This window comes from Henckelia pumila, chromosome 4 (assembly GCF_033568475.1).
Source record: "Henckelia pumila isolate YLH828 chromosome 4, ASM3356847v2, whole genome shotgun sequence".
Lineage (NCBI taxonomy): Eukaryota > Viridiplantae > Streptophyta > Magnoliopsida > Lamiales > Gesneriaceae > Henckelia > Henckelia pumila.
Window position 1 is genome coordinate 103443026 of NC_133123.1, and position 12807 is coordinate 103455832.

Genomic DNA, 12807 nt, shown 5'->3' on the forward strand with positions numbered 1-12807 from the left:
TGAGCCAAAAGATATGTTCTCTATCACTACAAGAATATTTGCATTCAACCACACTTAATAGACAACGGTTTTTGAAAAAACCTTTGTATTTTTTACTTTAACAATGGTTTTATTCAAAAACGTTGTCAAAGGTTAAAAAAACCCGCTCATAGACAACATTTTTTAAAAAACCGTTGTCTTTTATAGGTCTAAGACAACGGTTTGTTATAACCGTTGTCTATGAGCAGGTTTTTTAAGTAAAAGACAACAGTTTTACTGAACCGTAGTCTTTTAACATGGTTTCAAGAATATATAACAGTTTTATATATTTTATTTTATTTTATTTTATTTTTTAAAAAAATTATTTTTTTAAATATATTGATGGCTTGTGTTGTAAAGCCCATGTACTTGCACCACCCGCACCGGTATCTCAAATCTGAAATCCCCACCCACTCTCATTCTCATGTTCTGTTTCATGGTCTTTCAAGGGTTTTCGATTCATCGCCTCTCGTCAAAGAAATTGTCGATGCTCATCCCTCTCCGCTCCGTAGACAGCTTTCCACTTTCAGCTGATGGGCGAGAAGGAGAATAACATCACGCAATAAAAGGGTTGAAGGCGAGCGAAGCATAGAGGTACGCAATGCGTTTGTCAGAATGCGCGGGTGAGGAGAAGAGCACAATGGAGTGAAAAGCTACCCAAGACATGTAAACTCCATGTAGGGAGAAGAGGTAGGTAAGTTTCTGGAGGACGGTTGATTTGGTTAAGGGATCGGTAGATTTGATCTCGGGGCGGATTTCATCGGCGGATTAGGTCTTCCAACGATCTCTGGAAAAGGGACTCCATTAGCGAAGGAGAAGCATCTTCGCTTAAATCGCTCACCTATCGGTCGCTGCTCATCCCTCTAATTCTCTCTTCTGTTGTCTTGACCTAACTTTCGAGTCTTGAACGGAAAAGATGCACCAACGGAGAAATATCAATTATTGTGAAAGGTAATTATCTACTTTTGTTTTTTTTAAGTTATGATATTTCGAATATTTGTACCAACAACTTATGATTTTTTGATCGTGAATCTCTTTGATTTCCGACCGATTTCTGGTCGATTTTATAGTTTCTGGTTGTGGGTAGATACTTCCGTTCGCATAGCCAATATTTCCGTTCGCATCCAGCCGCAACCAACCTTCTCCGATGAGTTCCGTCGTGCCCTTGTATTCCGTTCCCAGTCGGTTTTAGATTCTTCGATCTTGAATAGTTTGAGCTTGGTTCCAGCCTGTTTTTCATCAAGCTGCAGGCTGCCGATGATAAGAAATTTAGCCATTCGGATTAATTCACATATGGAATAGTTTATGAATTTTGTTTTAGGCGTTTATTATTCCTGAAGCAATAGAAGTTGAAATTCATTTGTTTTGTTTGCTGCTATTACAACTTTTTACTCGTGATGGTTAGTTTCACTCTATAAGCAAAACAAAATACACGTGTCTATAATTTCTAGAATTTTGTTAGCTCCATGTAGATGTGATAAAAGGTTTATGTGTAAGAATCAATTTCGATTTATTTCAGCTTTAGTTTGATTTTATCTCGTTATTCACTATTTATTGGGTTAATGTTGTAGGTACAAACCTTGAGTTTGTCTAAAACATCAATTGATACTTTAGCCTTGATCTTGGTATTTTTCGAAATTTTAGATTTAATTATATAATATAGTTTTAGAAATTTTGTGTTTTCGGTATCTGTGTTTGCTAAACTCTTGTATATTCTTGTTGTCCAAAGGATCCAGCAAGGCATATATTTATTGCACAAATCTTAACTGAATTTACATGAAAGTGGCCTCCACTTGCCTTTTTAAACTACAAATTTTCCAGCGCCTTTGCTACTTAGTCCCTTTTGATCTCTACTCGTTTCTTATGACTCAAGTGTGAGAACTACATCATTGTAGCAATGCAAGTTCGTATCCAAAATATGATTAGCATGACATCATGAATATAACATGAGCATCATTCACAACTTTAGGATAAAAACATGGTCATCCATCCTGTATGATAGGACATTTCTTCCATAGTTGCTAGAAGAAAAGTGAGTCTTGGATACTTGTTCTTATTCCTTGACCTTCTTTTTAATGGATTCTGTGGCAAGTAATGATTTGGAAATTGTTTTTAAATTGCATAGATGATTACTTGTGTCCTGATTTGTCTGCAGCAATTGGGCAACCGGAACAGGAATATTATTTGCAACCTGGAGAACTTGAACTTTCTGGACAATATGTTTTTGGCTTTATCATTATTCTCTCTATTTAACTTGAAGTTTCTTCTATGTGTTGAGGATATTATTTGCTATGAATTTCATTTACTTGAATTGCATGTGTTAACGATTTTGTTTTCCTGCACAACCACTTACTCTCTTGGCGTCAAGAAGAAGAAGTTCTCTATTGCCTGAAAACCTGTGTGTTGAAATGGTGGGGTTGACTTGTGTGTTTTGTCTTGCACTTAATTTTGGACAATAAGTCAAATTTATTTTAATATATTGTGCCTGAATGTTAAACTATACTGGTTTGGATATTACTTTTAGAGGTTTGATTAGCTAATTATTTCAATTAGCACTGCCTTTTGTTGCATCTGATGAGTAATGGCTGTGTAAGTTTTCCGGTTAATTGAGATGTAATGATAATTGTTGCATAATCACTAAATCATTGAAGATTTTATGGCAGAATTCTTGTTTGCACTTGGATATCAAGGTTGAAATGGCTATCTATATAGAATGGTTTCTTGTATGTTTGTGTGGATCTATGTTTGTTGGTAGCTTTGAGTATATTTAAGTATTTAACTATTTGATTTTTATGAAGTATGAGCATTGTGGATCCATATTGTTTCTTCACTTTCTCAGTCGTATGCCCAGGCTGCCCGGGAGTAAGAATATGGTCACTTGATTTATTTTGAATTTTGTTGTTTGTATCGCACTATTATTACTAATATATAAATGTGTTAATGTCATAGATTCAACACTTGAAGGAATTTTAGGTATATTTTGATGATCTATGAATTATGATTGTTTAATTTGGTGCGATATTTTGGAGATGTTATGATTTCTCGATGTTTATTGGATTATAGTACCGATTATTTACCTAAAAAAATAATCGTGAGTTGAATATCAAGAATTTTAGCTTCAGTTAGTTATATTGATTTTTAATTGCATTGTAAATTATTAGTGACTTCATCTTTTATTATATTCTTGTATAACTATATGTGATTTTGTTGGAACACTTTTTCCATGAGATCATTAAAGTGCATATTGTATCTTTTCTGTCGGCTATCCTTTGAGATGCTTTTTTGATTATGAGTTTTGGTAGTGTAGCTTTAATTAACTTGATAGGTTAGTGTATCTAGTGGGCCTGAATGATGGTGATGATTGTAGAAGCTTATGCTGCTCTTCTTCTTGCATTCCTTTCAAAAGAAAGGTTAGATCGCAGTCACATCCCTTATGTTACGTATAATATATCTATATAATTGTTTGTGTGTGAATGTGTAATGGGCAGGTTTCTCATTTATTGATTTAATCTTCGAAACTCTATTGCTAAATGTCTCCCGAAGCAAAACCTTGCACTACTTGTTCCAGTGTTGGAGAGATTTGTGGTAAAATATTTCTTATCTAGCTCTTTGTTGGTTCTGTTTTGTATATTTTTTTTGGGCTCTCTTGTGGTCATTTTATGTATTTTCTTGATCAGGCAGTTAGCTATTTTACATGTTGATGTCGACTGATATAATTGTATACACACAATTGGCAAAAAGTTAACCATTTCTGTCTATATTTTCATTTCAATCCCATAAAACATATATATCCTTCGTATTCCGGTGAATATAGGTATTGAATAATAAAACTTTGATGAAAAGTTAGTTTCTTGAGTTTTAGTTCGAAATTCTAAGCGTTTCAGATTTCTGCCGTTTATAGCTACTGTACGGAACTTAAGGGTATAAATTAACAACTAAACTAGGATGTCTATATATATATATATATATATATATGGTGTCCTCAAGAGTACGAAGAAGAACGCCTAAAAAGCTGAAGAAGTGGAGAGACTTAGCAGGTTAAGGAGCACTTTACAACATCTAAGCATAAAATCTCATGTTGTACTGCCCTACTTTTTTTTTTTTTTTTAGTGTGGTTACTTTTTATTTTTTTGGTTGTTTATGAAATTTTTTCACATTGTTGTAAATATTATTTTAGAATGTTGGAAATTGTATATTAAATTTTATTTTTGAATTTTGTATTTTGAATGATTGATAATATTGAAAAATTATATATTAAATTTTAATTTTTTTTTTGTTTTTTATCCGAAAAAAGACAACAGTTTTTCACCCTTGTCGTAGTAGTTTAAAACTGTTGTTGAAGATCCTTTTGTTAAAAGTCACGCTCAAAGACAACGGTTAAAAACTGTTGTCTTTGAAGAAAAGACAACGGTTTTGCAACGGTGAAAAACCGTTGTATGTTCCTTCAAAGACAACGGTTTTTAACCGTTGTCTTTGAGCGTGACTTTTAACAACAGAGCCTTTTACAACAGTTTTAAACTCCCTACAACAACAGTTTTTAACCGTTGTCTTTAGCCTTTTTTCTTGTAGTGTATCTTTATCTACTATTGGTGTTTCTCAGTTGATCGAAGATTGATGTACTTTTGGTTTGGAGTTTGAGATAGATAGGAGGTTTATCCGAGTTTTTGATATTCAGGCCGAACCAGAGTGGTTTGTACAGATCAAAGAGACACAGAGATCTGATCCGAGTATTCAGAGTTTGATTGAGAAAGTCAGATCTGGACACCAGTTTGAATTCCAGGTTAGAGATGGTTCTTTGTTTGTAAATAGTCGTGTTGTTGTGCCCGAGGTTTCTGAGTTGAGACAGCGAATTCTATGAGAGGCACATTGCAGTCGATTTAGCATTCATCCTGGTGGTCAAAAGATGTATAACGATATGAGGACTCAGTTCTGGTGGAAGAAGATAAAGAACGATGTTACGAAGTTTGTGTCCCGTTGTTTGAACTGTCAACAGGTGAAAGAAGAGAGAAAGAGACCCGGTGGTCTGTTGCGCAGTTTATCTGTTCCTGAATGGAAGTGGGATCACATTTCGATGGATTTCGTCACGAAGCTACCGCGATCTGTTCGAGGATGAGATGCTATTTGGGTAGTGATCAACAGATTGACGAAGTCTGCTTGCTTTATTCTGTACCGAATGACGTATTGTCACAATCAGATGGCTGAGTTGTATGTCAGTAATGTTGTGAGATTGCACGTAGTGCCGAAGTTGATTGTTTTTTATCGAGATCCTCGATTTACTTCTCACTTTTGTTACAGTCTTCAAGAGGCTCTTAGAACTCGATTGCATTTGAGTACATGATATCATCCTCCGACTAATGGACAGTCCGAGCGAACAATTCAGACCTTGGAGGATATGCTGCGAGCAGAAGTGCTTGATTTTGGCACTAGTTGGCAAGATTCCTTACCTCTTGTTGAGTTTTCTTACAACAACAGTTTCCAAGCGAGTATCGGTATGGCAACTTTCGAAGCCTTGTACGGCAAGAAGTGCCGATCTCCTTTGTATTGGGACGATGTGTCCGAGTCACCTGATTTGGGACCGGATGTGATTCGAGATATGTTTGAGCAGGTGAAGATTATTCAGTCGAGAATGAACACAGCTCAGGATAGACATGCGAAGTATCCGAATGTTCGACGTAAACCTTTGAGTTTTGATCAGGGAGACCGAGTATTTTTGAAAATTTCTCCTTTCAGAGGCACTGTCAGATTTGGAAAGAGATGGAAGTTATCTCCGAGATTCATCAGACCGTATGAGATTCTTGAGAAGTTAGGCTATCTTGCCTAAAGACTTGCACTTCCTCCGTCTCTTTCTGTTATTCACGACGTCTTTCACGTCTATATGTTGCGGAAGTATCACCCAGATCCTTCTCATGTTCTTTAGCCAGATGAGGCAGAGCTTGATGAGTGATAAGTGCAATTTATGCACTTAATTTATATATGATTTGACTTGACTTTTGTGATGTATCGAGTGGATTTTATGCGTATTTGTTGTTGTTTTTGTGAGTTGCAAGGATGAGCGCAAAAGTACCGAGAAAAAGTGAAAGGATGCATTATGGAGTACCAAATTCAGAACATTACTGGGAAATATTCCGGCATCAAATACTGATCTCCACCGTTCATAATAAATTTTTGGATGTTTTAAAGCTGCTGTCAAAATTTAAGGTCAGTCCGACGGTTAGATTGTGAAATATGAATTTTTAAAGTTGTCGCGCGATGCGGAATTTCAGACCCGAGGCATATGCGCGGGCGCGCCTATCTACATGCGCGGGCACGCAGTTTAAGAAATTTTGAAGAAAATGAGGACATAATCATATGTGCAGGTGCCCCTCTTCTCAAGCGTGCCCGCGCCATCGCGAAAGTAAGTTTTTTGGGTTTTTTTGGGAAGGAAACCTTCGGACTTTCGTGGGCTTTTATTTATTGGATATGAAGCACATATAAAAGGGATTCTTTTGCACATAATTTAAAGAGAAGCCACCGTACAACACCAAAGAAATCAAGAGAGCTTAAATGTGAGATTTGGAGAAGAGAAATTTGGGCAAAACTAGAAGAACATCAATCAACAACTACGAAGATCGATCGACCGGACACGGAAGATCGACTACAAATTTGTTTTCTTTCTTTTGAACTTATTATTATTGATTTGATGTCTAGTTTCATGAACATGATTTATTTTTGCAATATTTTGATTATGAACTAAATTTCTTAGTCTAGAGGTTGATGTAGCCTGTTGATACGCTTTTACAACTTTTTGATATTTTTGGATTGAATTCTAGATTAATTATTTTTCTAAATTTGATTGTCTTTTCAATTAATTGATCAATAATTGAATTGTAATATTTATTTGAAATCCGGCACTCAGGAGAGGAAATTTTGAATAGGACCAATAAAAATAACACTGTTAATTATTTATATAACTCGGGAGAGTGTATAATTTTAACAGAACCTTTAAAAGAACATTGTTTTACATAGATCACTACAACTAGATTCTTAATAGGGATATTAGAATTAAACTGTAGTTGATACATATTATTTGGCACTCGGGAGAGGGAATAATACACTTAAGTGTTCTTGGTTATTAATTGAAAGGAATTCATGTAAATAAGTTAATTAGGAGTGATTGTTGTCGAAACCTGGTGAAATCTAAACCTCTAAACCATTTTTCCTCTGATTGACATTTATCTGAAAATTGTGTGCGTGCTATTAAAATTCACTGCTTATTTTTATTTTTCTGCAAAACTTCTCAATTATTGATTTTCTAGATAAAGTTTAGACTATTTTAATTACAAGTTCTAGATAATTTTATATTATTCCTCATGGGATCGACACTCTACTAACTTTATATTAAAACTTGACACCATGCACTTGCGGCACAAAATTACGCAACAAGTTTTTGTTCTCATGTTCTTCAGCCAGATGAGGCAGAGCTTGATGAGACGTTGAACTACTTCGAACGACCGATTCAGATTCTCGATCGAAAAGAAAAGCAGCTCAGAACCAAGTCCATTCCGTTAGTAAAGTACAGTGGAGCCAACACGGAGTTGAGGAAGTGACTTGGGAGACAGAATCTGATATGAGACAGCGATTTCCAGACTTGTTTATCTGATGTGAGTTCTTATTTTAGTCTTCGACTATTTCTTTTATCTTATGCGATCGAATTATTGCGATTTCGAGGACGAAATCAATTTTTAGAGGGAGAGAATTGTAGCTTCCCAAATTTATCTTAATTGAGTTTATTTGAGATAATCGGAGATTAAAGAATTCGAGGGTCGATTTGATTTTGATCAGGGTCTATTTAGCATTTTTTGGAATTTTTTAGGGACTAAAACGCAAATATGGAATTTGTAAGATATTTATAGTTGCCTTGAATTTTCTCCTTCACTTCATCTCATCCCCATCGCCTCCTCCTCCATTGAAGACGCCTCATCCTCTCTTTAAGCTTTCAGATTTCGGTTTCTGCTCGATTCGTTCGTTAAAAATTAAATCTTAAGGCAGATTATCGATCACGGCTGCGAGAGATTTGTTCTATCGTAAGTATTTCTCCAATCAGTTATACTTTATTTTCTGGAGGTTGTTAGAATCGAATGAGTTTCGAGTATGATGTTCTTGAACTAGCTCTTATCGTTTATTCTCAGTCAGATCGAAATTAGAACGTCGTTCAGAATTGTTATGAATTTTATTATGATTTTCGAAAAAAAGGGAATTTGAGATTTGGTTGATATGAATTGTTTGGATGATAATGAATTTGTTTTGAGTTGAAGGAGATATTGTACTGCTGTCTATGTTTTTGGTTAATCGATTTTTAGCCATTATGCCGCCGGTTTGAGTTTTGGGGTATCGTTTGGTTTGAATGTTTGAGTCGTATTCGATTTAGTTGAATGTGGATATTGATGTTCTATTTTTCTTCTTTCAGACTTGTGTAAAGTCATAGGGCTCATAGTGTTAGAGTTTGAATCGATAGCGAATTGACGAGGATTGGTAATGAGTTTTACCTAGTTTGATTGAATGAGTTTGAATTGGTATTGAATTTTCCTTGTTATTGAATTACAAATTTGGAGCACATTTGAATCGAATAAGGTATAAGCGAACATCGATCGAATGGGAAAGAACAATCGAGAATGATTTCGAAGCTCGAGTTTCCTAAAATTCACATATTGCGTGTTATTTGATCTTGAATGAGATTTGTTTGACTATGTGCTCTTAAGTGAATATCTGAATTTAGTTGAATGCATATCGAATTGTATTGCATTAATATTGAGCCTTTACCTTTGTTTTGAATGGGCAGAACCGCCTGAATCGAATTAGACGTTTTGGGTACTATAACTGAGTGGCCTGGGTCGTGGATTTCACCCAGAGTTCAGAAGACTCTTTATATGTTGCTCAAAGTATAGAGGATATATATAAGTGAACCCACCTCGATCGGGAGAGGCGGTGGTAAGTCATGAGATCTTCGTCTCGGGATCCCAACCGAACGAACGAACGAATTTCCTTTCTATTATCTGATTTTGATAATCCCGAATTTTAAATACATGCATCTCATCCTTAGCTTTATTGAATCTTATGAATGTCATATCATGATATTGATATGCTAATTGATATTGCATGTCTTGTTCCTTTTACTGGGATTTATTCTCACCGGAGTTATTCGGCTGTTGCTTTGTTTTGTATGTGTACTTGGCGACAGGTAGGGCAGGATCGAGTCAGAGACGTCAGGGATATATTTGAGCTTGAGGAATAGAAATTGGACTTCGGTTTAGAAGTCGAATCGCATGTAAATCTATTTTATGTTTTGGTGTGTTTAGAAATCAAACTTTGTTTGAATCGTGTTGTATCGAATAGCTGAATATTGAGGTGTGTATGATGTTGGTTGCATGAATTTATACCTCGTTATGTATTGAATGGAATTAGAGTTGGTTTTTTTGTGTTAGAGCTACTTCTGGTTTTCTGCAGACTTGGGCTCGCTCGATCGGTTGAAGTTTACCGATTGAGCGGGCAGTCTTGGCCTTGTGAACCAGAGCTTTTCTCACTCTATCGGTAACTTCTTACTGATCGAGCGAGAAGCCCTGGGAGAGTTGGATAGGGTTTTGCTCGCTCGATCGGTAAGAAGTTACCGATCGAGTCGGACACTGTTCACCTTCAAAAAAAAAAAATTTATCGCTTAATTCTTGGCTCTTGTTTGATTATCGATAGGATTAATTCTTGATTAGATGATTAGAATCGAGGTCTCACAAGATAATATGGGAAGAACAACTTGAGATGGTTTATGATTATCGAGTTTCCTAAAATCACATACTTAAATATTTATGTGCTCTTATATGATTTAATTGTCATTCTTTCTTTGAATAATTATGTTAATTATGTGTTCAAGATGTTTTACAGTATTGCATTATTTAATGCATCAAGATTATGTTGCATTCATCTTGAACCCTACCTTGATAAGCATATAGGGTTGATTGGGCTAGATTGTGAAATGACGTTTGGAGGGCTATAGATGAGTGGCATAGATTGTAGATTCACTTCTAGAGCTATATGAGTCACTATAGTTGCACCAAAGTCAGGGGAAATAAGATACTTGACGCCACCTCGATTGGGAGAGTCGGTGGTTGGTTTGAGATTTTATTCCCTGGGATCCCAAGAACCGAGATTTTATTGATATCAGACTTGATAGTCTATTCCTTGAAACATGAATTGCATTTATGCATTAACCTAGAGATTTCTATGGTTTACAATATGAGTTTATAAATGCTAGCATGTTATTATATGTCACTCAAGATATGAATGTGTTTATATTCTTGGTATGATATTACCATAGATGAATAGTTATGCTTTAAGAATTTAAGAATCGATTATGTTTCAATGATTTACATGTTATTACATGTTTTGTGATTTAAGATTATTATGGCATATAGATTTAATATGCTTAAATGATTTATATGCATGTCGTTTATACTGAGATTTATTCTCACCGGAGTTATCCGACTGTTGCATTGTTTGTATATGGGCATTGCAACCGGTTTGGGCATGAGCGAGTCAGTTGTGGCTTAGATAGCTCGAGATTGAGATTTAGAAGTGGAGACTCGGGTTACAAAGTAGATTTTGCTGTCAACCTTGTGATCTTGAAGCTTTAGAATGGTTTGAGAACTTAGATCTGGACTTGATCTTGTTTTTATAATGTACTTTGAAAACATGTATAAGATGTTTATACTTTGAGATACATGTTCTACTTTCTTTCTTGATTATAGACCATCTTAGAATTGATTTGGGTTGATGAAATGTTGGAACTAAGTTTGAAATGGAAAAGGACAGCAAAAAGATCAGATGGAGCATTCTTGGGCAGCACAGGGCTCACCCGAGCGCACCCTAGCCACACTCGAGCGAGGCCCCTTTGACCCTTGGGTCGAGCAGCGCTTGCTCGAGCGCGCTAGGCATGTGGTTTTTAAAAAAAAATTATGGCCTATTCTTGTTATTACTTGATCAGATTGATTGATTGTAATTTATGTTGTTTAATATCAAATTTATATTAATTATATTTAAGAAATTGAGATTAGCACTCGAGATCCCCAAAACAAGTGGTATCAGAGCGTAAGTTTCTTGGATTAAGATAGAAGTTGAGAGGTGTAGATTGAGTCGCATGCATATTGCAAGATTAATGTTTTACTTGATTTAAAGAATTGTATGCGAACATGATTCATTGAGTGAATAATGCTTGCTCTCTTGATTTAAGAATTACATGCTTATATGCTGATATGCATTCATGATTTATTGAATTCATCTGAATAAGTGAATTTGTTGCAAGCATGTATTATTTGAAAAGCATGAGAATTTGCAAGGATGTGTTATATTCAGAAGCATGAGATTTTATGTATGTTATACTGAATTGTATTTTATAATCTCTGCGTTATGTATCGATTCTATGATAGAATAAGACAGATTTTGCAGACAGAATGAGAACCTTGGATAAAATAGAGCAGTATTGTGGTACATTTGTGAACCGCTAGATACGATGATTGCACTGAGGAGAATGTTATTTGAGCAACCTGGAGCTATTATTAATCAACTCAGAAAGATACAGAATATGGTATGACTAGAGGAGGTTGATTAGAAGATCTGGATCAATTGTTCAAGTGAAAAATATTCAGATAAACATAGAACCAGCATGACGGTATACCAACTCCATGACTTAGCAAGAAGTTGGTGACTTGTGCAGAAAATATTGGTGAAGAGCAGAGATACTGAAATTGTTTGGCAGATATGTAAACAAAACTGTTATCAGAAATTTCTCTTTGTATTTGATAGAGTAGATAAAATAGCAGAATTTGCCAAACTGAATCATGGCAACTTGAATAAGTTTATTGAAGCCATTGATAGAATAAAGAAACCACGAATCGGTTGTATGAGGCAGAGTGGAATTTCATTCACGCCTCTGTAGTGAGAAAACTATAATCATCACCATCATTGCAGATGTCATAGCAGTACAACTATGAAGTAAGAGGTAGTGACAAAAACAGCAAAGATCGATTCAGTTTAAGGGTCAATATTTTAATAAATATGAGAATAGCCTCCCTAGCTTAAACAGATTATGAGGAAATCCAAATATAGAATAATCTCATCGGCAATAAGCAAATACAGAAGATTGGGCTCAAGCTGCACCAGATAATGAGACTGCTGGTAATTTAGTAATTCTATTTAACATGCTTATGTATTGATGACTATTGAATTCATTGCATATATTCACAGAACAGTGAATTGTTATGCTAAAATCTTTATCTGTTGAGCCTTTACTAATTGCGTATTTGTTGGTTTGCCTTTGAGTAGATGAAAAAATTTGGAAGATTAGACAGAGAAGATGAAATACAGATTTGAGGAAATAGGATTGAACTCGATAATATAAGACTTTGGGTATTAAGCTAGAAGGAATTATAGATATTAATCCAATAATAAGATACCCGTGAACAATTGATTAATTTCCGTGTAGTAATTAAGTTAGTTCAGCAATAGAAGTGACTAAAGAATTATTTGATATGAGTTTTAGAAAATAATATTATATTTATTTCGGTACTGGGTATACCAATATTAAAGTAGAAGAATGTCGGAAGAATTCTAGTCGATGTACTGGACTAGTATAGAACTAACCTAGAATCGACAGATATCTCAGTGTTTAGAATTTACAGAAATAGTCCGATGAAATATTCCGACCTTTATATAATATGAATGAAGTTCTATAATGAAGTGGTGTCTAGTACGAAGGTCTTATGA

At 35.1% G+C, this 12807-nt stretch overlaps 1 long non-coding RNA gene across 1 annotated transcript; it reads left to right on the forward strand.

The window, feature by feature from the left end:
• Positions 1–407: 407 nt before the first annotated feature.
• LOC140866022 (uncharacterized) lies at positions 408–4120 on the forward strand. Its single transcript, XR_012144784.1, has 3 exons — positions 408–969; positions 3344–3428; positions 3507–4120. It is a non-coding gene; the product is annotated as an uncharacterized lncRNA (long non-coding RNA).
• The last annotated feature ends 8687 nt before the right edge of the window (positions 4121–12807 follow it).